The sequence below is a fragment of the Macaca nemestrina genome, chromosome 2 (assembly GCF_043159975.1).
Source record: "Macaca nemestrina isolate mMacNem1 chromosome 2, mMacNem.hap1, whole genome shotgun sequence".
Taxonomy (NCBI): Eukaryota; Metazoa; Chordata; class Mammalia; order Primates; family Cercopithecidae; genus Macaca; species Macaca nemestrina.
Genome location: NC_092126.1, coordinates 23,686,803 through 23,713,727, shown reverse-complemented (window position 1 = coordinate 23,713,727; position 26,925 = coordinate 23,686,803). Strand labels below are relative to the sequence as shown.

Here is a 26,925-nt window from a genome sequence, read left to right as displayed (position 1 = left end):
TATATTAGGATACACAATTTGAAAGAAAAAAAGGATTGAAAAATTACATGTAAATTATATTAATGTCAGATACTGTAAACTTAATGATAAGGGATATTACTAGAGATAAAAAAGACATTTTACAATAGTAAAAAAATCCAATAGAAAGATATGAGTGATAAATCTGAATGCACCTAGTTACTAAGCCTCAAAATATATAAAGCCAACATTGCTAGAACTAGAAAAACAAATAAGAAAATCCACAATTAATGTGTGAGGGTTTAATACACCTCTCTCAGTAACTGGTAGAACAGGCTGTTAAAAATGAGTAAGAACATAGATAAGGATAAGGTGATGAATACATTTGACCTAATAGATCTATTTATAACATTACAGCCAACAATTACAGAATACACATTGAACATTTACCAACATCTATGATGTGTTGATAATAAACGAGTCTGAATAAATTTCAAAGATCAAAAATCAAACAGAAGATATTTTCTGACCACATCATAATTAAATAGAAATCAATAATAAAATAATAACTAAAAATTACACAAATATTTGGAAATTAAGCAATACCCTTCTAATTAACCCATGGGTCAAAGATTAAGCAGAGTGGAAATTCGACAATATTATTAACTGAAATAGAAGAAAACATGCCATCTCAAGTGTGTGAGATGCAGCTAAAGGTGTGACTGGAGGGAAATTTCTATACTTAAATGCATGTATCAAAAAAAAAAAAAAAAAGACAGCCAATGATCTAAGAAGACAATCAATGATTTAAGTATCCATCTCAAGAAACCCTAAAAATAATACCGTATTAGGGTCAACCAAAGTGGAAAGGAGAAAATAACAATTAGTAATACATAGAACAGAGGTGTAACAGAGAAAATCAATCAAGTCAAAAACTGATTCTTTGAAAATACTAATAAAATCATAAACCTATAGCCAGATTTATTAAGATAAAAGAAGAGAAAGGAAAAATTACATGTATTGAATAAAAAAGAAATCACTACAAATCCTACAGACAATAAAAAGATAAGGGGATATATGAACACTTTATGGCAATATTTGAAAATGTCAATGAAATGGACAAATTACTTAAAAAAACCTTACTCAAACAGGAAAAAATAATAAAAATGGGAATGGTACCATACTCATTAAAGAAATTGAATTTGTATATACAAATCTACTCACACAGTACTCTCTAGGCCTAAACTGCTGGCGAGTGAGTTCTACCAAATACTTAAAGGAAAAACCACACCAATTTTACATAGCTCATCCAGGTTATAGAAGAAGTGGGATCGTGTCTCAACTCATTTAATGAGACTCATTTTATGAGGCCAGCATAGTCTTGATCCCATAACAGTATAAGGGTATTATAAGAAAAGAAAATTATAACTAGCATTTTTTATGAATTTAGAAGAATAATTAAAGTATTAGCAGACCAAATCCTGAGATAATTTTAAAAGGATAACACATTAATGCAAGAGGGTTTACTTTTAAAAATACAAGGTTGGTTTAATATTAGCAATCAATGTGAAGCACTCTATTAATAGAAAAACGAAAAGCATCTGGTCCTTTAAATGGGTACATTGATCTATTCATGATAAAACACTCAGCAAACTAGGTGTTTGGTAAATTTTGAAAACTTTACATTTTCCTAATGCCTCAACAGCCCTACAATAGACTGAACACACCCTGCCCTGGTGTCCAGGTTGTACTAGTGTAATAGGGCTGGTCCCTGCCACAAGTCCCCCTTCTTTCCTTCCCCTGAATGTCACCTAGTGACATTCAAACACACCAATGAAATCCCTCATGCCTTTTTCTTGTATACGCCTTCCTGACCCCCTAAAGAGGCACCAGTCTGTAGGTCCTCATTCTCTTGGCTCCCCACTTACTTAGTGAGCCTGCTCACCTGGCCCTTCTCCCATGGGGCCTTCTGCACGATGCGCTGTGCTTTCCTTTCTAGGACCTGCAAGCATATTAGATCATTTAATTGCACATGCCTCTCGTATGCATATGCCTGTGCCTCTCATATGCGTTTCCATGGCCTTACTGAAATGATCCTTAAAGACCTCACAAGGAGGATTTACTCTCCAATTTACAACACACTAGGATTGGAAGAAAACGCTCTCAATTTGATAAAACCCTATAGCAAACATGTTAATGATGAATATTGAAAGTTTCCCCTGAGACTAAGAATAATTCAAGGATATTTTCTATAACCACCTCTGTAAAACATTATACGAGAAATTGCAGGTCTTACAATTAGGAAAAAAAAGACTGAAAAAAGAAGAGATAAAACTGTGGTTATTCTTTGAAATCATAATTGTGTATGAGGAAAACCAAAACATCCTCCAGATAAATTATTAAAACTAATAAGTTAATAAAGCCACGCCACTGGATATAAGATCAACATATAAAACTCAATTGGAATTCTATATACCAACAACAAACATTTAGAAAATAAAATTCAGTCACTTACACCATTTATATTGGCATAAACATATCAAATACTTTAAAATGCATTTTTAAAAGCTATCCAAGACTTCTAAACGGGAAACTACAAAACTTTACTGAGAAAAAGCAAAAGAGATCAATATATGATCATAGATTGGGGGCCTCAATATTGTAAAGATGTCAATTCTCCCTAAATTAGTATATAGATTCAATATACAGTAATCCCTATCAAAATCTCACAAGTCTTAGGTTTTTTTTTTTTTTTTTCTGGTGGAAATTAGTAAACTAATTCTAAGATGTATGTGAAATAGCAATGAGCCAAGAATAATCAAGGCAAAATTAAAAGAGAAGAATATTAGAGGACTTAATACTACTAGCTACAGTATTACAAATCTACATTAATTGAAACAGTGTGCTATTGATGCAGGATAGACAAATAGATCAGAAGAGCTCCAAAGAGAGTACAGAAATAGAAACACATATACCATCATTAATCATTAAAAGTGACATTGCATTGTAGTGAGAAAGGGCATTGTCCTGAATAAATGGTGGTAGGTTAACTGGATACCCATACTGTAAAAAATATTTTTGTACCTTACTTCACATGATACAGGAAAATCAATCCCAGGTGGGTTGCTGGTAAAATGTAAAAGGTGAAATACGAAATCCTCAGAAAGATAACATATGGGAACATATTCATGATTTGGGGGTAAACAAAGTTTTCTTAAACAGGACACAAATAGCATTAACAATAGAGGAAAAAAGAAATAAATAAACAATAAATGTTAAAAGGAGACAATAAAGGAAAAGGTAAGAAATTAGATTATATTAAAATTAGGAACTTCTGTTCACCAAAAGACACCATTATGAGAGTGAAAAGTGGGAAACAATAATTGTATTACATACGACTGACAAAGAAATCATATTCAGGACATATATTGAACTCCTATAAATCATTAAGAAAAAGGTAACCCAATATAAAATGGCCAAAAGACTTGGATATTCTCACACAAGAAGATACTCAAATGCAAATAAACATATAAAAAGTGCTCAACCTCATTATCAGGAGAGTGTGAATTTAAAACACAATGAGATATCTATACACACCCACCAGAATGGCTAAAATTAAAAATACTGCCAATACCTAGTATTAGAGAAGATGTGAAGAAACTGGAATTCTCATACACTGTTGGTGAAGTATAATCATTTTGACAGTTCTACAATATCTCCTAAAGCTGAATACACATGTATTATTAATCAGCAACTTCACTCCCAAACCTAACAATCAGCAACTTCACTCCCAAACCTAACAGAAATGTTTACACATGGTCACCAAAAGACCTGTACAAAAATGTCCATAGCTGTTCTTTGCATAATAATCAAAAGCTGAAAACAATTCAAATGTTCATCAATAGTAGAACAGATTAAAATTTGTAATACAGTCCAATTCAAGTCAGAAATGATAGATAGTCTTCCAAACACAATATTGAGCAAAATATGCCAGACACAAGAAAGTATGTTCTATATTAGGCCATTATATACAGTTCTAAACAAGGCAAAATTGACCTCTGGTTTTAGAACTCCAGGGAGTTCAGTCTCTCCTTTGGGGAGAGGCTGAAAGTGGGTATGAAGAGAATTTTTGCTTCTTGTCAGTATTGTATTTCATGATCTAAATAGTGATTGTGTAGGTGGATTTGTTTTGTGAAAATTTATTAAGTTGTATGCTGATGATTTGTGTACATCTCTGTGTGTACGTTTCATTTTAATAAAAATGTTTATTTAAGGTAATTTCTTTAAGAAATATCAATACTTTTTTTTGTACTTAGCATTCATAAGAATACCAACATGTGGCAGGGAACAGTGACGGGACCTACAGCATACATCAGGGTAAATTTCAGACATCTTATCTATTGCAACATGGTGCTGTCACCCTGTGCGTAGTATCTATATGAAATGGTATAAAAGATGAGGCTAAAAGAAACAGCATTAAGTTTTCAGGATTTTCTGTAAATATGCTGCTTAGTATGTTATTCATTTTTTTTTTCTTGGTGAAGAATAGCAGAATTTTTTTCCTGTGTATAGTTGTAGATCAGCACCCCAAATCATGCAACAAATCAGTTTCTTCTCTTCCCATTGGCTTCTAAAAAATTCAGCCCTAAATTTGTGTATACCCTTAGATCAGTAGTTTTCAAACTTTCTTTACCATGGCCACAGACAGAAATTTTATATCATGACCTAATGCACAAACATGCCCATCAATCTGAAACTTACATAAAGATATAATACCCTTACTTTGTGCAATGACCTCTGATATTCTGTTCTCACCTTCATATCTTAATCCGTTAAAAATGATGGGTGCTCACTAAGATGGTTTCAAAGGCCATTAATGTGTTGCAACGAAGTTTGAAAAACATTGTCTTCTAGACAATGGTAAATATTAGGCATTCAATAAAACGTTATTGAATGAACAGTGGTATGCATTTTGTTAATTTGGCCTAAACTCCAGTTTGCTGTTAGCCTTGTTTTCCTTTGCCTTCTCACCTTTTGTTCTTATTTATGTCAACTTCTTATAGTGTATGTATCCTTAGAAATTGTCATACTCTTTTCCAGAACAAGTCCTTAAAAAACACTCTCAAAGTCACACAGTAAATCAGTAGGAGCAGAGACAGGAGAGAAAAGGTCATCCCAAGGCACCCAAGGTGCTGGGAACAAGAAGCTTAACACCTGTAGGACAGACACTTCTTGTCCCACCTCTGTAACAATGTCTGCAGCACTAGGACACATGAGAGCAGATGGTGACTGGGACTAAGTGCCTGGAACTCACCTCTAACCTTACAGGGAACCCTATATACTCTTGCTTTCCATGAAGTTCTCTTGCATTTCCGACAGATGGGAGAGAGCGAGCCAGCTCATTCTGAGAAACACAAAGACACTTTCTGAAAGAGGAACAAAGGGTTCTGCAACTGACAATGAAGAATGGTGTGAGCATCTACGTGCATCACTGTGATAAAGAAGCTCATGGTCTTGAGTTTCCTTTATCTCTCTTTTCAGGGTGTAAAATCTTTCTCAGGCCATTGACATTTTGTGTCAACAGAAGAGCTAGCAAACATGTTGGAAGGAACTAGTTCAGGCATGTGAGAATAAACCTTATCTTTCTAACACAGGAACAAATTTAACCTTAATAAAACTTTTATTTGAAAACATTTCTGTTGGTACTATTACACAAAACTTTCATACGGAAAGTTCTTGGATCACTTTTGGGCAAGTTGCCATTCTGGCTTATCTTCAACACCCAAAGAAAGGAAAACATGTTTTAGGCCAAGCCCCATGGTCCAGTTCAGTAACGCTGTCCCTGTGAGGATAGGGCTGTGGGTTAGAGAAGAGAGGTGAATGCGACTGGTCATTGCTTTAGCTAGAAAGGGTCAAAAATGACAAGGAATGTAACAGGGCTTAATGGACCAGAAGTCAAAAATGCAGTCTAATATTTGCCTTCACACATGTCTACAGGAACATTGGTTTTAGCAGTATGAAATCAGAAGCAGCCTGCAAATTTTAAACCAGGGTGGTTGGTTTTAAAAGGTCTTTGTGCAGCCATTCAAACTCAAACTTGCAAACTCACAAGAATTCATCACAACAAAACACTAAATGTAAACACCAGGATGAAAAACTATATGCACAAAATATGAATTTCAACCATATTTTAAGCATACACATATACTACATATGCATAGAAAAAGACTTGGAAGAAACACTCCAAAATATTAAGAGGAGCTATAAACACTGGTTAGTGAAATTAAGAATGAATATTCAATTTCTTCTTTATGCTTTTCTTTATTTTTCAAATTCCCACTATAGGCAGAGATTGCTGTGATAGCTCAATAAACAAAGCTATTTTAAAAATGTAATAATGTATTTCTTTATAAACTCTAGTTTTTTTCATTCATTGACAAATATCTGGATAACATTTTGTCCATTTTCTCTTTAACGACATCTTCAGGGGTTAAACTGCAACTCAACAAGGAGAGCAGGCTGGCTGAAATGCAAGAGTGAATCACATGCAAAGTAAAAGTGAAACATGGATTCTTACCCCCGAGTATATTTGCATGAAGAAAAACCAACTTAAAAAAAAAAACCTCTTGTCAGAAACACTCTTTGTCTTGTATATTTTTTTCATGTGGGATGTGTAGAATAATTTAAAACTGTAGTCCATAAGTAACACTAAAGGTTTAGATAGCCTACACACAGTCAGTGTAAATGTCACACAGCCATGAATTCCTTGGTGCAGAGTTCCACAGTTCCACAGCAACTCATGTCACCCAGCTGGCTATAAGCAAAACTGAGCAACAGACAAATCTCTGCAGACATTTGACAAGGAAATGAAGGCTGCACAAAGAAATGAGGCTGTCTCTTCAAGCTAGGACCACAGAAAATTCACTGTGAATTAGCAAGCACACCAGCATACATGTCAAATAAAGTGTCTTCATTTTTCACGCGGTTTCTAGTTACTTTGTCACCTTCCTGAACTGTACAGGTCAGTGTGGATACCACCAAAGGCTCAGTGTTGTACTGCCAGGTGCAGGAAGGAAAAAGGCAGGTTAATCTGTTTTATCACTTACTTCTCTGACTTTATATATTAGGCGATTCCATATGATAAAAAGCAAAACGAAGCAAACAAATAAAACTCCTATAAAACTTTGTATTAATAAGCCCCTTAATTTTAAAAAATAGGTTAGTTTTTTATCTCTTAATCTAAATAATGCAACATTTAATAAAGCAGGTATGCATAGCAAATTTTAAATACTAAGATGTGGGCAAGTCATCTCAATCCCTTGCTAAGCATTGCTAAAATTTAAAAAAAAAATTCTTAGTAAGGAGGATGGACCTTACTAAGTACATCATTCATAATATGGTAGTCTTGTGCCCTGATTTCAATTAAATGTTTCTATAAAGAATTTTAAAGGTTGCATAGTGTTCCATGGGATATATGTACCACATTTTCATTATCCAGTCTATCACTGATGGGCATTTAGGTTGGTTCCATGTCTTTGCTATTGTGAACAGTGAGGCCATTATCCTTAGCAAACTAACACAGGAACAGAAAGCCAAACACTGCATGTTCTCACTAATAAGTAGGAGCTAAATGATGAAAATACATGGACACATACAGAGGAGCAACACACACTAGGGCCTTTTGGGTGGAGGATAGGAGGAGGGAGAGGCTCAGTAAAAATAACTAATAAGTACTAGGCTTAATACCTGGGTGATGAAATAATCTATACAACAAATGCCCATGACACAAGTTTACCTATGTAACAAAACTGAACTTGTACCCTTGAACTTAAGATGAAAGTTAAAAAAAAGTTAAAGGAACTTCAAATGCTATCGCAAATAGGACAGAAATATGTTTACTTTGGAAAAACACACAAGACATAATGAGTGACTAAGAGCTAACCATTGGGTTTTCTTGTCTATGTTGGGAAAGCAAACTTTTTCGACATCTTAGAATGTCTGCCAATCTTAGGCCAAGACATTGGCTACTGAATTTGGAACTGACACTTGGGCTACTGAGAGTACACACCGAAGGAAAGAGGAGGAAATCCGAATGGAAGGGGAGAAGGGGATGAGTTTCGGCTCCGTCTGGATTTCCACTCTCAAAGAAAGGATTACCATGTCAACTCATGAGTAAAAGTGAAGAAGAGCAAATTTCTAAGTTAATTGAAAGAACTTGGTTTGGAAACAAGATTTTGAATCCCTCATGGCTGTGAAGACTTTCCTTTGCATCCACCCTCCAGTGAGGAGCTCACAGAAGACTCAAGATAAAAAAAGTGGATTTCTTCATAAGCCCACATTGATATAGATAAATACATGAGTAAACACACAAATAAATAGAGGAGAAGGGAAAACCCTTCCTCAAGGTAGAATGGATGTTAAAACTAGAGGGTGAAAATTTAAGGAGGAAAAGACATTTGTATGGTCTCAAGGTATTTAATCTCACATAACATACATTAATTACAAAGAAGACAACAGGAATTTTCCAATGAGAAAACCTGACAGACAGCACCTTAACCAAGTGATTAAAACTAACGTCCTCAATAATGGAGTAAAGTGGCATCATGTGACTCCTGATATGACGCACTGAGAAGGACACAAGATCATTAATGTGGCATTCCTTCCAAAGGCACATCACCTGAACATAACATTGAGGAAATATCAGAAATACACACTGGAGACGTTCTACAAAATAATTGGCTTGTATCCTCCAAACATACCAAGGTCAAGAAACACAAAGAAAGGCTGAGGAACTGTTTCTGAATAAAGGAGCCTAATGAGACATGACAACCAAATGCAGCATGATATCCTGGAATGGATCCTAATTGGGAAAAAGAATTTTTACCAAAGACATGATTGGTCAGTGGACAAAATTTGAACAGACGATGTCAATTAGATAATAGTATGTATCAATGTTGAATTTCCTGGGTTTGATAACTGGGCTGTGGTTATGTAAGAGGCTGTCCTTGTTCTTAGGAAATACACAATGAAACACTTAGGAATGAGGACATAAAAGACAGTAAGGCGGGTGACAGAGACTTAGTAGCATAAAAAAAGCATTTTCGCTACACTGGAATTCCTTCCTGGCTCTACCAGAGAGAGGCCAGTGAGGTCAGGCCAAATGGGCAGTGAGGCTCAGTGCATTCACCTGAAGGGAGAAAGGGTGTACACAAGGTATACTTATATTAGTAAAAACACACAGTAGAGTCATCTGTGGGTCTGGAGGAGTTTCTATAATCTTAGTACTTGTATATCTGAGTCTAGCTTATCATGGAAACTCCTAAACATTAGCTATCTGAAAAATACATTCATTCTATTCCAATGGTTCCCCAAGTCTTAACTCATTTTCAACTCTAAAGTCCAGAGTCTCATCTAAATATCATCTAAATCAGATATGAGTGAGACTTGAGGTATGATTCATCCTGAGGCAGAATTCTTCTCCAGCTGTGAACCTGTGAAACCAGACAAATTATGTGCTTCTAAAATTCAATGGTGAGAAAGACACAGCATAGACATTCCCATTCCAAACAGGAGAAACAGGAAAAAAGGAGAGGGTGAAGGATCTCGAGCAAGTCGAAATCTAGCAAGACACATTTAATCATACTTTAGGATTGAGAATAATCCTCTTTGGTTTGATGCTCTGCCCTTCAGGTCCACTAGAGTGGTGGAGGTACAGATCCCAAAGCTCCAGGTGGTCCTGAACAGCCTCAAAAGCTTCCACAGGACAGTCCTAGACCCGAGACTTTGGTGAAAGGCTGTCTGGCCTGTTGAAACTGAGATGGTGGCCCTGATGATCTCTGAACTGTCTTTGCAGGCTCTTCTCCCCTTTTCTTAAGATTAGTACATGCTTACAGCCAAATAGTTCTATGGTCCAGGCCAGTCAAGTCTAAGAAATCCAACAGGCTTCTTTCATTCTGTCCTGCTTTGTCTGTCTCCCTTAGTTCCAACTGGCAATGTCTTTGCTGATATGATCCCATTCTATCCTGGCTTTGCTAAGACCCCACTAGAACTGCCCTTAAAGTCTCTAATTCTAGCACACACCTCAAAACTCTTCCAGCCTCCACCCCTTGCTCAGTTCCAAAGCCACTTCCATGTTTTCAGGTATTTGTTACAGCAGCACCTCAATTCTTGGTACTAAAAAAGTCACTAGTAGTGCCAAGTCAGACATGATGGTGAAAACCATTTTCTCTACACTGGGATTCCTCCCTGGCCATACAAGAGAGAGGCCAGTTGAACACGCAAAAAAGAAGGAACAAACACAAAGGAACCGAGGCTTTCCTTCTCCCACCCTCCTGTCAGACCCCCTTACACCAAAGATGGTCTCTGATTGCCAGTCATGAAAACTTTCTTCAGGGGATATGGGTTATAGGAAGGTAAAGACATAGAATAAATTGCTCTTTGGCAATATATAGAGACGTATACTTAAAAATTTTTAGCACCTAGCCATGATTCTTGGTGACCTATTGCCAATAATTTAGCTAAAGATGTAAAGGTTCTTATTTATAGTGAGGCACCTGACCTGAAGATTGAAATAAAATGAGGTAGTATCCTTGACTCAATTTTGTTGGTTTTATGGGGTTTTTTTTGTCCCCCAAAATGAACACCAATATTTTAGGCTGAAAATCTCAGAGCTTCAAGGGATGTCTAGAGATAATCTCATTCAAATTCCTCTTTTCACAATTGGGAAAAGCAAGGAGTTGAGCAGAAATGTAAAGTGACTTTCTCAGTCTTAATCTTGTGCCAGGACTGGAATCTTTGTCTCTTCAAAAAAAATACCAAACAAACTATTATTATTTGACTAGAAATAAAACATTATGTGGTTAAAAAAATTCAAAACGTTCAAAAGAGCATAATCATGAAAAATGAGTCTCCCTAGAGTTTGTGACCCTCATTAAAACCTTATATATCTTCCCAGAAATGTTCCTGGCATACACATACATGTATACCTGCGTATCCTTTTTTTCATAGAAGACTGTTCATATTATAACTCTTTCTCATTTTGTTTGGCCCGTAATTTGAACTCTTTTCATATCAATATATTCGAATTTACTGTCCACTCCTGAGGGGGTTACACAGTATTCCATTGTTCTTATTCCATTTATAATTTATTAAAGCATTTCCCTAGTGACAGACTTTTAGATTGTATGATGTTCTTTGGGATTATAAACTATGCGGTACTGGTGGAAGGTATGTATTTTAACAATGTGCGTCTTTTCATACACTTCCGTCATTTTGTTTTTCTGAAAACTTTGTCTTTAGCAACCACTCCCCTGTCATTCTGTATTCCCTTGCCTTGCATTAGTTTCCCTTGCATGTTTATCACTGCCTGAAATAGTATGTACTTGATTGTTTATTTTTTATTATTTATGTCTGTTGACTAGAATGGAAGCTCCATGGAATTAGGAAATTCATTTTATTCACTGCTATATCCTTAGCCCAGAGAACAGTGACTGGTTCCTGGTAGATGTTTAATAAATATTTGATGAATAAATTAATAAATGCTTTGCACACTTTACTATTAGATATTGTTTTTCTTACTAATTCATAAGAGTGCTATATATAGTAATTAAATGAGCCTTTGTCATTTGTGTTACCAATATACTTTCCAGCATATTTATTTGACTTGGTTGATGGCATCATTTTTTTGCCATAAAGAAATGTTATATAGCCAAACATAACCTATCTTTCGTTTATTTTATAGCTTTTGGGTTTTGTGTCTTGCTTAGAAAGGCCTTATGCACTCCAGAGTTATTTTTAAAAACTTGTCTGGTACTTTAATGGTTTGTTTTTATGTTGGAGTCTTTGATTCATTTGGAATTTATTTTGGCATAAGTAGTAGCTGTGTATTCAGCTTTGTTATTTTTCCCAAATAGCCCAATGACCCAACATTAATTAAAGAATAATGCATCCTTTTCTCATTATTCTGAATATCATCTTTATCATATACCAAATTCTCATAAATATTTACATCTGAATTTTCCAGTCCCTATTATCTTTTGTTCATTTGTCTGCCTATTTGTGTGTTGGTATGAATTTGTGGTAGTTCCCCTTGATTTAATGTATTTTAACATTTGTGTAAGACTGGGCTCTCCTCTTTGTCTCCTTTCCACTGTAATTTTCCTGTCAATTCTCACATGGTTATTTTTCCATAAGAACATCAGAAACCACTGAACCAGTCAATCCACTATCAAAATATTCCCTTAATACTTTACCGAGGTCAGATTATCATACACATTAATTTAGGAATAAATGACATCAATAAAAGAACTTAGCTCTCTTGAGTCCTGAATGTTCTTTATGCTCTCCCAACTTCCTTGATACACACAAATAAAATTTAATTTTCCTCAATGGGAAGAATGAATGTGACTCTTATACCAAAACTAAAATGAAACCTTCTGTTCCAGGTATCTTTTGCTGTGAAGCAGCACCATGTCACCCCAAAATTTAGTGGCTTAAAACAGCAACCACTTTTATTACATCTGATAATTTTGTGGGCCCAGAATTCAAGCAGGGCTTCGCTAGGTGGTTCTTCTGCCTTCACATGGTATTAATTGAGGATACTCAGTGAAGTTCAGCTGGTGGCTGGGCTGGTCTGGAAGTACAAAGTGGCTTCATCCACTTGCATGACTCCTTGGCAAGGATGACAGGAAGGCTGAGCTGAGAGCTGAGCTGGGATTATCTCCCAGAGTTCCTAGATGTGGCCTCTCCAGCATGGCAGCTTCAGGGTAGTTGGAATTTTTAGATGGTGACTCAGGCTCCAAAAGCAGGTGTTCCAGAGACAGGGAGGAGGCTGCATGGCCTTTAATGGTCTAGCCACAGAAGTCGCTTAGTGTCTCTTCTGCTGTATTCTCTCGGTCAGTGAGGTCACAAGCCTGCCCAAATTCAAGGGAAGGGGATATAGACCTTTATCTCTTGATGGGAGAATGCCAAAGAATTTGTGACTTCGAATAGTAGAAAACTAGACAATTTTCTCATTAGTTTAATAACTCAAGACTTTTCTACAATCTTTTATTCTACTTTCCTCACTTCTGTCACTGGAAATATTGCCATGATTCAAAACTATAAGTATTTTATTTTTAAAAACACATTTTCAGTTGAGTTGTATTCTTTGCCTATGTGAATGGGAACAGCCATGGTCCTCAGCATGACTTTGGCTCTATCTGTCCATTGTTTCTGCTACCCACTTCTGGCCACTTTATAGCTTGCTGGTGCCTCTACCAGAGAGTGGCAGGAGCAGAGAAAGTATGCTTAAAATTTTTCCATTAAAAAAAACTTGTTATTTGGCAGCAGTTTTGCATAAAGGCAGAAAGCAAATTAAAACTAAAAGTACATATTTTGAGGATTAACTGTGAAACTCAACCACTCATTACAAAGAACACCAGAGCTGGCCATTCTTTCTACTAATCCAAGGCCTTATTTCAAAGACCCCTAAAGACATGCTCCGGTAATCCCCTTTATGCCTTCGTAGATTATGCCTTTCTTTTCTAAATTCCAGTGATAATAGTAACACTTATTGATTATCTGCTGTGCCAGGTGCTTTACACATGTTTATTATTGCATTTAACCCTAACAGCACTCCAAGGGTGGGAATTGTTACACTGATTTTTAAGCCAAGAACACTAAGGCCCATTGAAATTAGCTACTAAGCTTCACAGAGCTAAAATGTAGCAAAGTCTATTTGCTACACCCTTGTCTCCAGGTGTGTTCAGTAGACCAGCAGCATCAGCATCACCTGGGAGCTTGTTAGAAATGCAGAACCTCAGGTTCATTCCCAGACCTTCTGTAAAAAGCTGCATTTTAAGAAGATCTCCAGGAGATGCATATTCACATTAAAGTTTTTGAAGCCCTGCTCTCTATCCAGCTTCTCAAACATTCCTGCACGCTGGAATCCCATGGATAACTGCTTTTTACCGATACATTACTGTTCATGAAGAACTTTTTAAAAACGCTAATGCCTGAGCACCTTTTCTTCCTCCCAATTCCAATTTAACTGATCTGGGTGCAACCTGGGCATCAAAAGTTTTCAAAGCTCCGCAGGTAGTTCTATTATGCAGCAAAATTTAAGAACCACTGTTTTATATAGTTCACTTGGTACTAAGCATATTCTATATCTGGTATAGTTGCTTATCATTTTCATACACATCATATGTCCCCAACATGAATATGTTTTATATATCAGCTCTCTTTACAGAGTGGCAGTTTCTTGCACAAAATATGCACTCACTAAACATTTGCTGCTATTGCTGTTGTTGAAAATGGTGCTTAATTGTCTGTGGTGGGGCTCGAACATCAGTATTTTTGAAACACCACGTCACGTGATTCTATTGTGCAGCCAAGGCTGAAAACCACTGGGTCGGCTCCTATAGCTCCAGCTGATGGTTGCTATGGAGAAATTTGGGCAGACGAATGCCAAGTGTCCTGATTTTTGAAGAAGATCCTTAAAACCCAGATTTTTATAATAACTGTTGACAACAAATTCAGGTTTTTGAAAAAACTGTGTGAACAAAATAAACCACATCTGCTGGTCATGTGTGCCTGCACATGCATGAGCATATGCTTGTAAAGGGATATGGGATACTCAATATATTTATGGTTATGCACTTGGAAATTCATAACTCTAAGTCTGATTATTATAAATGCCATCACTACTGCTGCTTTGGAAAAACACACCATCATCATTGCATAACCATCTAGCTTAAAAAAGAGTCACCATATTGTTTCTGTCGATATACATAATACACAGCCCAAAATAGAGATTGTGAAGTCTTGGAGAATAAATAATCTGTGCCTCATTTTGTTCTATGCAATGCCTAAATATGCCAACAGAACAAGAGGATGTGTCCCAAAAAGAGGGGGCAGGAGGCATTTTGAAATTCTGGGAAGATAGATAGTCTATAAGAGCAGGGTACTATTGTCATGAATTCTACCCACTGCCTGAGCACCATGCTGTGATTAAGGAAAGCCAAAGAAAGGAGATCCAAGAAGAAAAACTAGAACAAGAAATAAAGGTATGAAAGAAAAATATGGCCAGAAGAAAATTTCCCATCTGGTTTCTTCACCACCAGTGGCTCCTTATGTATGGATTTGTTTGCCAGAGCTAATAAACAGTGAGGGTCTCTAATGATGTTAAGCTGGGTGGTAAAGTCACTGGGGGCTTATATTATACAGCCAATGATGTGTTGAGTGAAATACACCACATGTTGAATTTGCTGGCATCAGCCCCTTCTGCCGATTTAACTTATGGGCAGATGATAGCAGGCCCACCACCCAATACCACTTGCCCATATCCTTGCTTTCACTTCATAAAGCAAGAATAAAAGAGAGTCAGTATCAACATCAAAATAAATACTAATAGTAACATTGATGATGTTACTTTTACCACCAATAATAATAGCAATTATCAATTACTGAATGCTTACGATGGGCCAAGCACTGTGATAAACACCTTACATATTATATCTCATTTATTCTCAATATAATAGCCACACTGAGTCTTTTAAAACAGACGTCAGATCTTGCTTTCACCTCCTCAGAACCCCTCAGTGGCTCCCATTTTACTCAGTGCAATAGGCGAAGTCCCTTTCACAGTCTGCAAAGCTGTATGTCTACCAACTATCCACCCCCTTCCCTACTCATTATCTCTCTGACTCCACCTCCTACTCCTCTTCCCCTCTCTTAATCCATTCCATCTAGCCTAATGAACCTTCTATTCCTCCAACACGAAGCCTCTGCACAAGCTGCCCCCCTTCATAAGAAATGTTCTTCCCCTAGATATGCATAAGCATCATTCCTGTCACCTTCTCAGTGAGGGTTTCTCATACCAAGCTGTTTAAACTTGCATTTCCCCATTCCTACATTCCCTTTCTTCTTTTTTCTCTCCATAGAACTTATCACCTTCTAATATCCAACATTGTACTTATTGATGTTTTAAACGGACTCTCATCCACTGGACTGTAAGCTTCATGAAGGCAGAGATTTTCTTCTGTTTTGTTCATTATAGTGTCTCCAGTGCCTAAAGCAAGGCCAGACACTTATCTGGCACTTGATGAACATTTTTAGAATGAACAAATTAATGAATTTAATCCTCACAACAACCATAAGAGATAGATGCTATCATTATCCTGCTTTAACAAATATTGGGTATGAAGTTTGGAGACATTATGTTTGCCCAAGATCACAAACGAGAAATTGTTAGACGGATGTAAACCAAGGACATCAAGACATGTATAATAACATTTGTGACCCATCTTGTTGTTAACACTTTGGGCCTTACTTAGAAAATGATACATGTGACAATTGGAATCTAGAAGTGGATCAATATTGGGTGCAGCTGGGACTAGGACAATTACTGGGAGCTGCTGGGAAAATGAAGGGAAAACTCCAAAGTTGACTATTTTTGTTTCCTGTGGTTAGGGTAATTCTTAATTTTTAGAGCAGTTGATACCATTTTTTTGGATGATCATTTGTAGAGGAGATGGATCTTCTGAAGTATTATGGTCATGGGAAATAAATCAAGGCTTAGCAAATCATATTTCCTTGGGGGTAAATAAGTCAAGGTCCAATTTAGATCTTAAGTTGCCTAAGAAATTTCATCCAATGAGAGCCAACTGCAGGAATTTAAGAGTCCAAAGACACTGTAGGAAATTACCACTGCAAACACGTCCCCAGGACTCTTAAAGGCTTCTGCAGAAAGCTCATTAACCGTTTTTAATGTTTCAAATACTCCCTCATCCAAGAATAAATCAGATAGAATTCAACTCATGCCAAACACAGGGTGCCTGAGCTAGCTAATTGTGCCTAAAGCCTCAGGGGAACTTGGTAAATATTAAGCAATCTACTCGGGCCTGAGCTTTCAGTGGGTCAAAGTGCTTAGTCCATAACATTCATTTGTATGGTGTTTGGCTAAATCAAAAAGCGAAGTTCAAGGAATAGAAGATTAAAACATTTTCTCTAGATAAAAACAAAATTTTTCAAACACTTTTTGAAGATTGTCTGAAGAAAAGATATATAAGCAGGAAACATCTTTTGGCAACTCTGTGATGAGTTTGACAGACAAGTTTCTTATGTCCTTCATACAATTTAAAGACAAGAAATATATTAGTGACTTGACATTTTAAGTTCACTAATTTCAAGTAATACATTTTATAAGTTCCAAAACGAATCATGCCTGTGTATGTGGCTCGTGGCAAAGTCTAAAATTCCATGCTTGGAAGAAAGAAATTAGAAAAATGTGGCAATATTCTTTCTTCTAATATATATAAACACACTTAAACAATTTGTGATTATTTTCCATTTCTTACATGAGTCCCAAATTATGCACTTAATTACTAAGGATGGATGTAGTCCGAGAAGTAATACAAGGTTCAATCCATGTATCCAAAATGACTGTCTTGAACTGCAAACATTGGGATTCTACCCAAGTCTTAATGAAACAAAGTACATACTGGGTTCAGTTATACAGGCCTTGCCACTCTTAATATAAACGTTTATTCATTTAAGGCTACATGGCAAACCAATATTGAAAAGCATATGGTGGTTAAAAATTAACCAGGAGATAGGGGATAGCTTTGGAAATGGCATCAGAGGAGCATAAGCAAAATGTAAACATAGATCAGTTATAATGAAGAGTTCTTATCAGTATCCTCAAGCATTTGATATATTAATGGAATGATAACTCGATTATGCCAACCTGAGTGAAGTAATGCAGTGGTTCAAGTATGGAAGAAAATCACATTTTCTAAATGTCTACTATATGTCAGGCACTTGATATTTTTAGTAATAATAGCTAATAGTAAGGATCTATGATATAAAATAACTTTCCACAAATTAATTCTAATTGTTACAGTAAACCTGTGAAATAGGTGTTGTCATCCCCATTTTACAGATGAGAAAACTGAGATCTGAAAAGATTAAATAACTTGTTCTGTGTCACGTAGGTAGTAAACAAATCAGAATTCAAACGTAGTTCTAATTCCAAAGCCCAAAATCTTTCTGCTTCACCATCCATGTATAAACAAGACATAATAATTTGGTGTGATTTACACTGTTCTCTAGGGAAAGGGCTCCTGGGAGTGCTCATGTGAAAAATTACTAAGGATAAAAATAAACAAATAAAAGAAAGCAGCCTCTACAGGTAACATTTTTTGGACAAACAACTGAGAACAATAGGTTTTGAAAACTCCTAATGAGGATATTTTAAATATTAGAAAGCTTTAGTTTTGCTTTAGAGAAAGGCAAAAACACTATATAATTTTTCAATAAGATGTTAGCTGATAGACATGTATATATCCATGTGTAAATATCTAGATTTTTTCATATCAGAAAGCCCATTTTCAAAAATCTTATGCACTTACATGTTACTTCCAAATATACACGGAATATGCCAGAAGTGGATTATGTATACCTTGCATATTAGAGGTAAACTGCTTAATTCAAAACCGTACTTCTAAACCCTGCGTTTATAACAAAAATCATTTACCTGCCACATGTATTAGCTTGGTCATTTCGTATCCAGGAACATAATTTCCCGCCTTGTTCACCAACAGTTACTTGCAAGAGTATACTAATCCAACAGAGCGCCACTGCAGCAAGTTTATCCCCCTACCAACTTGCAAAAGCTCGGGAGTGTGCAGGAACAGGCAGAGGGCAGAACAGGCACTCCCTCTGCCCATGTTTGCAAGCTGACAGACTGCAGGGAGGAAATGATTCATGCCACAGAGTCTCCAGCCAACTTTGTGTCACTGGACTTTATAAAAACAAATAAACTAAAGCTTTTCAACAGACTAGAACTGCTTAGACAACTTTAGTAACATGGCTGCTTTATAAGGTCCCCGGGCAGTTCAATCTTTAGAAACTTGGGCCATAGATAAGATGCTTTGTAAAGAGCAAATCCATTACCAGGTCATTATTGTAAACTGGATTGTCACTTTGGGAATCACAAAGAAATAGAACTATAAACAGCAGCAGTCAAATGCCGTATGGATAATCTTTATCAGCTAGAAAAAAATTAATTTGATTTTCTTAGAAACCTTAATTTTATTTTTAAGAGTTTAAACTTCAAAAGTTTAAAAACTGCATGGTACAATTACTTTATGGAAGTCTCATCAAATAGGATACCTTATAATTCTTATGCCTTATATTTCCTTCCTTATTGACTACTTATTTTATAATGGCTTCTAGAAGCTCATGAGAAATACTAATTCATTTAGTTTATATTTCTCCCATCAATAACCTCAAACTATTGGCAAAGCAATGTAAAAGAAAATTCAAGTAACTTCTGTCACATTTGGAAAACTTAAGAGGAGGAAATAAAATATTCTAATCGGGTGTATTTTGACTTCAACTAAATTTATTGGCTAAAATTCTGTGCATTTGAAGGTCAGAATTGTTTACTTGGCTATGTCCAATATTAATCAGTTAGGTTAGGTACATACTATTTGCATATTGAAATGCATTATTGCCTTTTCCAAATTAAAAAGCAAATTATGTCTGACACTACTACCTTACCCAGTTCCAGTTTCTGGCAGTAGAGTATACACACATGTCTATGGTACTTATACCTATCAACCATCGTTAAATCAGAGCTGACACTATTTCTATATAAAGAGCATTCTCTACTTATCCTAATTGTAGCCATTATCTTGCCTTCTGGGGACATGGAGAGAAGTGCCAATCCTAGACTAGAAAGGGGTGATTCCTAACCAGAAGTCCTCTTCTACTTCATCGTTACCCCCATGCTTGGGGTCAGTCATGACCAGGTGGTAGTGATGGTGGGAGTGAGGGGCCAAGTCCTAACCACTGCTGATTGCTCTCTCCACTCATGTCTTTGCCCATCAACATATCAGTCTCTCTACTTCCTGGAAGCACGTGTACTCTGATCATTTTAAGGATCCAGAAGTCAAGGTATTTGAACTGCTATTCATCAGGTTTTCTGATTTCAAATCCATTTTTTTCTGTAACTATACCACAGCCCACAGACTCTCACTTTTTTTTTTTTTTTTTTTTTTTTTTTTTTTTTTTTGAGACAGAGTCTCTCTCTGTTACCAGGCTGGAGTACAGTGGCACCATCTTGGCTCACTGCAGCCTCAGCCTCCCAGGTTCAAGCAATTCTCCTGCCTCAGCCTCCCGAGAAGCTGGGATTACAGGCACGTGCCACCATACCAGGCTAACTTTCATATTTTTAGTAGAGATGAGGTTTCACCATGTTGGCCAGGAGGGTCTTGATCTCCCGACCTCATGATCCACCCACCCACCTCGGCCTCCCAAAGTGCTGAGATTATAGGTGTGAGCCACCATGCCCTTCCTAGAAGTCAAGTTATTTGTACTGCTGTTTATTAGGTTTTCTGATTTCAGATCAATTTTTTTTTGTGACTATACCACAGCCTCTCAGTTTTAAATAATGCTAATCAACATTTGAAAAACTAATGACACATTCATAATTCCTTCAATAAATGTGTACTAAACACTAGTTGTATGGCAGGGACTGATCTGGTACACAAATGATCAGAGTTACTACCTTCAAAGAACTTTCGGCATAGGCTGGAAGTAGGATATGGAGATGTTTCACAGCAATTAGAAGTAGGGACAGAGCTCAATGAATACACTGAAGATGGCTTGTGCATTTGCATATGGCAAGAGATCGGGGAAGCCTTCAAAGTCAGAGTGGTGGTTAAACGTTCAGTCAATTTAGAGTAAGGGATGGTAAAAACGCTTTTATGTATCAAAGATTAACTTCTCTATGGTTTAGAAATTACAGCCAGGGTAGCAAACCCTATGGTCTTTATCAACCACACTGGGATTAGCAGGGACATGAAATAACAATTCCTTAGGCTTATTTCCTCAAAGGATACATCCCAACATTCAGACTTGATATATTGGGTTACTGTGCAGTCTAGTAAGCTAGCTTTTGGGTTCTGGGCTGTTTGACCAGGTTCAAGTCCTTCTACACCATCTAGAGCTGACAGACAGTAGAAAAGTTGCTTGAGTTCCTGTTTCCAAAAATGGAAATTTTCAAAGCATGTTACATGCACTGTTGTAACATGCTTTGTTGTTACATGCACTGTTGTAACATGCTTTGAAAATTTCCGTTTTTGTCAGTTAGCCTGGATACTCTAAAGCACTTCTCACAGCAATACAAGTAAATTACAACAAGAAATGTTTACAGTACTGATGGGCTTGCAGGACATCTCTAAAGGGTACAATGAACTAAAACACAAAGAGTGAGTGGTGAGAAACGGGTAAACTGTGATTGCCATGGGGCCAAATGTTGAAATAACATTGTGATGAGAAGCCTAAGCCTGGGGCTCAATTCAAGGAGGGAGAGATAAACACAAGATTTACTTTAAGCCCAAATCCTTAAAGGGACTAGAATAGCTCCTAGGTTAGCACAATAACAGGGGGAGAGCCAGAGTTGGTGTATGGATCATAGTTTACTAATCCCAGATACAAGATAACAATACTACTTAACATATGTAACTGTTTTATGATTTATAAAATCTTTCCTCTTATCTTATCCAATTTAATCCTTATACAACTCCTGTAAGGTAACTAAAAGAATTACATTCTGCCCTTGGTATGCCACTGCCCTGAAACCTTTATTTTGAAAAAAATATACGGATGACTTTTCTTTCTGGAATACTCAGCACCCCTGGGGTCCTCTTTGTGCCCCTGGCTTTACTGCAGTATTGTGTCAAGATGACCATGGCAGGACGTGTGTGCAGTATGCACAAGAGTGTGCACCAAGGAACAGGAGGAGAAGATTCTTCTGTATCTAATACAATGTACCATTAATAAGACATTAGTGTACCACTAATAAGACATGAGGTACTAGAAAATTAATGTTAGATACAAACCAAAGAAGACTAGGCAAGATGCTAAAACTTCATAGAAAGAGGAGACGGAAAGGCTGAAGAAATGTTGAAAATGCTCTTTTGGGTACGACAACTAGCATCAGTTGAACTAACTGCAGAATAAAATGGTCTGTTTTAGCCTAATTATGTTGCATTTTCTTTCCTCTAAGTATGTGTGTCCTTTACCACAGAAGCCAATGAAGGCCATGAATCAACACACTGCTGATGCTTACCTTGATGATTCTGTTGTCCTGGCAATGGCCAGGAAGAATAGGAAATTTATGTACACCAAAACTTACAATGTCCAAGAAATTCCTCTTCCCACTTTGAATATGTTATAATGATGTCATTCATCTAGGCAAGATTTACTCAGCATTGTAGACCAGGACCATAGCTCAGAAATTTTCTCATTAAACCCTTGCATTTAAGTGGAGTCTATAAAGATTCAGAGGGGAGAGATCAGGTTATAAACAGTGATCATATATTTGTTGTTGCACAGATGAGTTGTAAATATGTAGAAGTTACTTTCAATTCATTGTAATTCTTTTAAAATTATTTATTATTTAATTTTTTTGAGATGCGGTCTCACTATGTTGCCCAGGCTGGACTCAAACTCCTGGCCTCAAGCAATCCTCCCTCGTCAGCCCCCTGAGAACTCATCATAATTCTATAAAGACATCTTATTTGTTTGCATTGGAAGACATAAATAAATGTCAGTGCAGGAAAGAGAAGTAAAAAGGTGGAGACAGAGGGGGAAATTAACATCATATCTACTATGTGAAACATATGGAACATACTTTTCATGCTACATTGAATTTAGTTATCACAAGTCTGCCAGGAGGTTTGACTCTCATTTTGCAAAACAGGAAATTAAGATTTAACAACACATCCCAAGCCCTCAGCTTGTGAGTTGCAGAGCTGATGTCTGAACTCATGTCTATATTGGCTGCAAAGTGCGTATCATTGTACACATTGCCTTCACAACAAGGAATTCTACATTTTGGGAATGACTATAGAAAGAAAACATGAGTAGAAAATAATATAAACAACTTCAATTGTACGATGGCATATGATAGAAGTCTATTCATTGGTCTAAATATCACGCTGCAGCACTGTTTTTCCCCTATACTGGGCTATTTTTTTTTTTTTAACACTCCTCTCCTCCCTTGAAGAAAACTTTTTCAACAACAATCACAAAGAAAAACACTTCACCACCAGTAAACACTGTTTCACTGTTGTAAATTTAAAACACAAATGAATATTCTGGGTTGTCACACAATGTGACAAAACTGAATGAACTGAAGATGTATTTCTTTGACTGCACAATCATTGGCTATAATCATTTATTTGGAAACTATTTAAATGCCCAATATGTAGTAGCCCAAGGGTTAAAGACACAACCTGTACCAAAAGTACTGAATAGCATTGCAAAGTTTTAGGAACTAATTCTGGAAACTAATGTGTGGAGCCAAATCCCAGGTGTTAGGGCTGACTACGTAACTAGGAGTCCTCCAAACTCACTTTCATGTAAATTTATGTTTATTGAAAGGTGCTCGTTTGGAGATGAAATATATGTTACTAAAATTCGACAGTAACTGCAGCAGTTGTTTAGAACTTAAATCAACACAACACATTTTATTTTTTAGGGGGATATTTTACGACTGAGACTGCTTAGAATGAGGCATGATAATAATAAAAAGTCAGCTGACATTTTTGTCCATTTTATCATTGTTGTAAAGTCATTTTCAGATAACTTGTCCCCTTCATTGTCTGCAGTGCCTTGGACAGACCATTCTCATCATCCTGCCATGGTATGTCACTGCCCTGAAATCTTTATTTTGAAAAAAATAGATGGGTGGCTTTTCTTTCTGGCATACTCCCTTACTTCACAGCACCGTGAGGTCCTCTTAGTGCCCCTCTGTCACTGGCTTTACTGTGGTATTGTGTCAAGATGATCATGGCAGGGTGTGTATGAGGTGCGCACATGAGTGTGCACAAAGAAGCAGGAGGAGAATGTTCTTCAGTATCAAATATAGCACTCCACAGAGCTAATCATCTACGGGGTGACTTCCTGGGAGGATCAATGCTCCACTATTCCAGAACATTTTCTAGTAGTGACCCTCACTAGTCTGGGGAGAGTATTCTAAACGAAAATGGATAATAATAGGGAATGCTGGGGGATCACACCAGGCACAATGCCACACTTCAGGCAGTATATCACTACTCACTTATCAATGCTGGCTTTACTTCTGACAAATTCAGATGGGCACAAGGGCTCCCCAAGCTAGGAGATTGTTTGATTTTAGCTTTGGCTACTCTGGCTCCAGCTTCACTACAGTGGCATTGCTGGTCAAGATCCCAACTGAAGTCGTCATTTGAATTTAGGCCAAATCACCCTTTGACTCATTCTTTAAAGAGGTTAATAGCCTAACATTAATTAAGCTCTGTTTGCATGTAATTTTCAAAAGAGCTGTAGAAAAGGGAAACTATCATTTGCCCCATTTTATGGATGAAGAAACAGAGGTTTGAGGAGAATAAGAAACTTGCACCAAGTCAGGAAACCAGTAGGCAACAGAGCTGGATCTCCAAGACAGTTCTGATTCCTAAATACATTCTCTTAACCTGTCTAGTGTATTTCTGAGCAATAGAGCGGTTAGAACACCTATCTACATTAGGCAGACATCCAAACTGACAAACTTAGCTTAATATTAAAGCACTCCTCCCAGAAAGGTATAGGTTTGTCCTTTGCAACGCTCATGAAGATATTTTTACCCAAGAACCCTAGAACCTAGGTAACCTCATCCAGAGCATAGGTCCACATAAAAGAGAAAGGTTATAATTGAAAATACAACTATTAAACATAACATTATGTTTCAGACATGATTCCTACCATGTCTTCAGGTAAAGAATATCACATTCCTTGAAGTATACTTGATGAAGATTTTACGTATTTATCTTATTAATAATAACCATTTACCTGTAAACCACATTATTTAGGAAGTTTCCTTTAGATTTCATCTAAACGCCTCTGTAGAAATGCCAGCAGTGTTAGAATTAATCATGGTCACCATTCCACCCAGATTCTAGTGTGGGTGAGTGTTGGCCATAATGTCAAAGACGGTCTAGCTTCTAGCCCCTTCATGAATGAGAAATGCAGTTCCAGCTCCTCATGCGTGTTGTCATAGAATATCAGCAGAAGCATCTCCAGGGCTGGAAGCAGGACACTTTGGAAACTGGTGCTTGATGGATTCCTATATTCAGTGGTCCCAACCCTTGGAGGCGTTGAAGGCATTTTCTTATATCAGTCTATGGTTTCATTTTAAAGAATGGCTCTAAATACATTTCAAGGTAGTTCAACCTACATTTGATATTTATGATTCTTTAAAAGTATATACAATTCTGTGTTTATAAGATCTGAGTGGCACTTATTCTGTTTCTTGAGGGAAAATAGGGTCAGTTCATGCTTGATCCTCTTGTTCTTTCTCTATGCCCCCAATAACACTGGAAATTATAATGCTGCCACTTCCAGTGGCATCTGTTTAGCTTTGGTTCCTTCACACATATTTGAACTTCCATGACAAATCTGTGAGATAGATGGAGCAGGTATTGTCTTCCATATTTAATACATGAGAACATTGAGGTTTAAAATATTTAGTAGTAGGAGTACTGGGTGTATAATTCAAGTCCTTCTACAATGGTGTGCTTCTCCTCCCAAAGCCCCAATTTATAGTATTTGCTGATTTTCAGGTGATAGTAATTCTACTACAGTGAATTTCAAGCTACCAACACGATGTGACCACATGCAGCATTAGGATGAGATGTACAAAACTGGCTCTCTTAAGCCAGTACATCTAGCTCCAGTACAACACAGGATCCTTTGACCCCTACCCCAGTGTTCTTTATAGGCCATCAAATTAAGTATCTATGATGTTAATTGAAACATATATCTATCACCATGTCCTGGAGAGGATGCCTTACGTGTATAGGCGTGCACAATATGGAGATCCCTTATGAGAAAATCAGTCAGAGACATTTCTTCTGCACACTTTGACATGCTCAAGTTTTAATCATTCTACTCTGGTTACCATCAAGTGGACTAGAGAAGGTGGCCCTGAAGTAATCCAGGGCTGTTCCTTTATATAGGGATGAGTCAGAGATCAACAGCTTGTTTCAGTCAATCCCATTCACATAGATCTTCTAGTCAAAGATCTTCAGATGTTTTCCATGCTTGTCTAACCATACCCATTTTATAGACAGGAAAGTCCAACGTCCAGGAAATTAAATGGCATGCTCAATGTCACACAGTACATAGAGCTGGAGTCAAGACTGGAATGCTTCCCTACTGCGCCAGGATGCTTAGTCTATCGCCATAAAAAACAAAGACTTCTGAAAAATGTGGCAGAGTTCAGAATACCTATCAGAGGCAATATAGAATATCAAAAGAGAGAACGTTGTGGGCCAACAGACATTCCACAAAGCCTGTTTTTGTCATGGTTTTTAGACTACGCTCCATGGAGCCTCAAGGGGCTGAGGGGCCTAGGAACATAGAAAGAGATCGGCCTAAGGGGGCAAGACTGGAATCCCCCAGCGAATGTGAATTAAAACCCTCTGCATTCCTCTGTTTTACATATTGGGAGTCAGATTAAGATTTCATCTGGAAAGAGGGTTCTGTGACATAAAAAAACAGTTAGAAAACCCCAACCAAGACCAAAGTCTAGATTGTTAATTTTCAAACAAAGCTCTTTGGTGAGAGTTACTGGCTCTCATAAACTGAAAGAGCCTCTGGCTGCTCTTTTCTCACGATCTGGAGAGATAATGTATGTGCAAACACACTGAAAATAAAGAAGGTGTATGCAACCTGAAGTCAACACAGGCCCTTTAACCCCGGTCTGATCCTTTCTGAAAGGCAGTGGACATTTCAGTGCCATGTAGATTTTTCTGTTATATGACTTCCCAAACATGCAGATACTCCAGGTCCTCAGCTGACATCTTGGAGGCCAGCCATGACTTCTGGCTGCCTGAACAAGTTCACAAAGGTAACTACTCTTCCCACACTTGCTGGGGTGACACTATCATAGGC

At 37.1% G+C, this 26,925-nt stretch overlaps 1 protein-coding gene across 16 annotated transcripts in view; it reads right to left on the bottom strand.

Moving 5' to 3' along the window:
• Nucleotides 1-26,925, bottom strand: part of LOC105488927 (thyroid hormone receptor beta) — a 381,615-nt gene that overhangs the window by 226,201 nt on the left and 128,489 nt on the right. The window contains exon 1 of one of the 16 annotated variants that reach the window (XM_011753442.3): nt 18,476-18,789. The exons of 14 other annotated variants lie outside the window; for them this stretch is intronic. The gene's annotated coding sequence lies outside the window, so the exon portion shown is untranslated. Of the gene's footprint in view, nt 1-18,475; nt 18,790-26,925 lie in introns of those variants that run through there. One more of the 16 variants, XM_071090817.1, reaches the window with a different exon arrangement.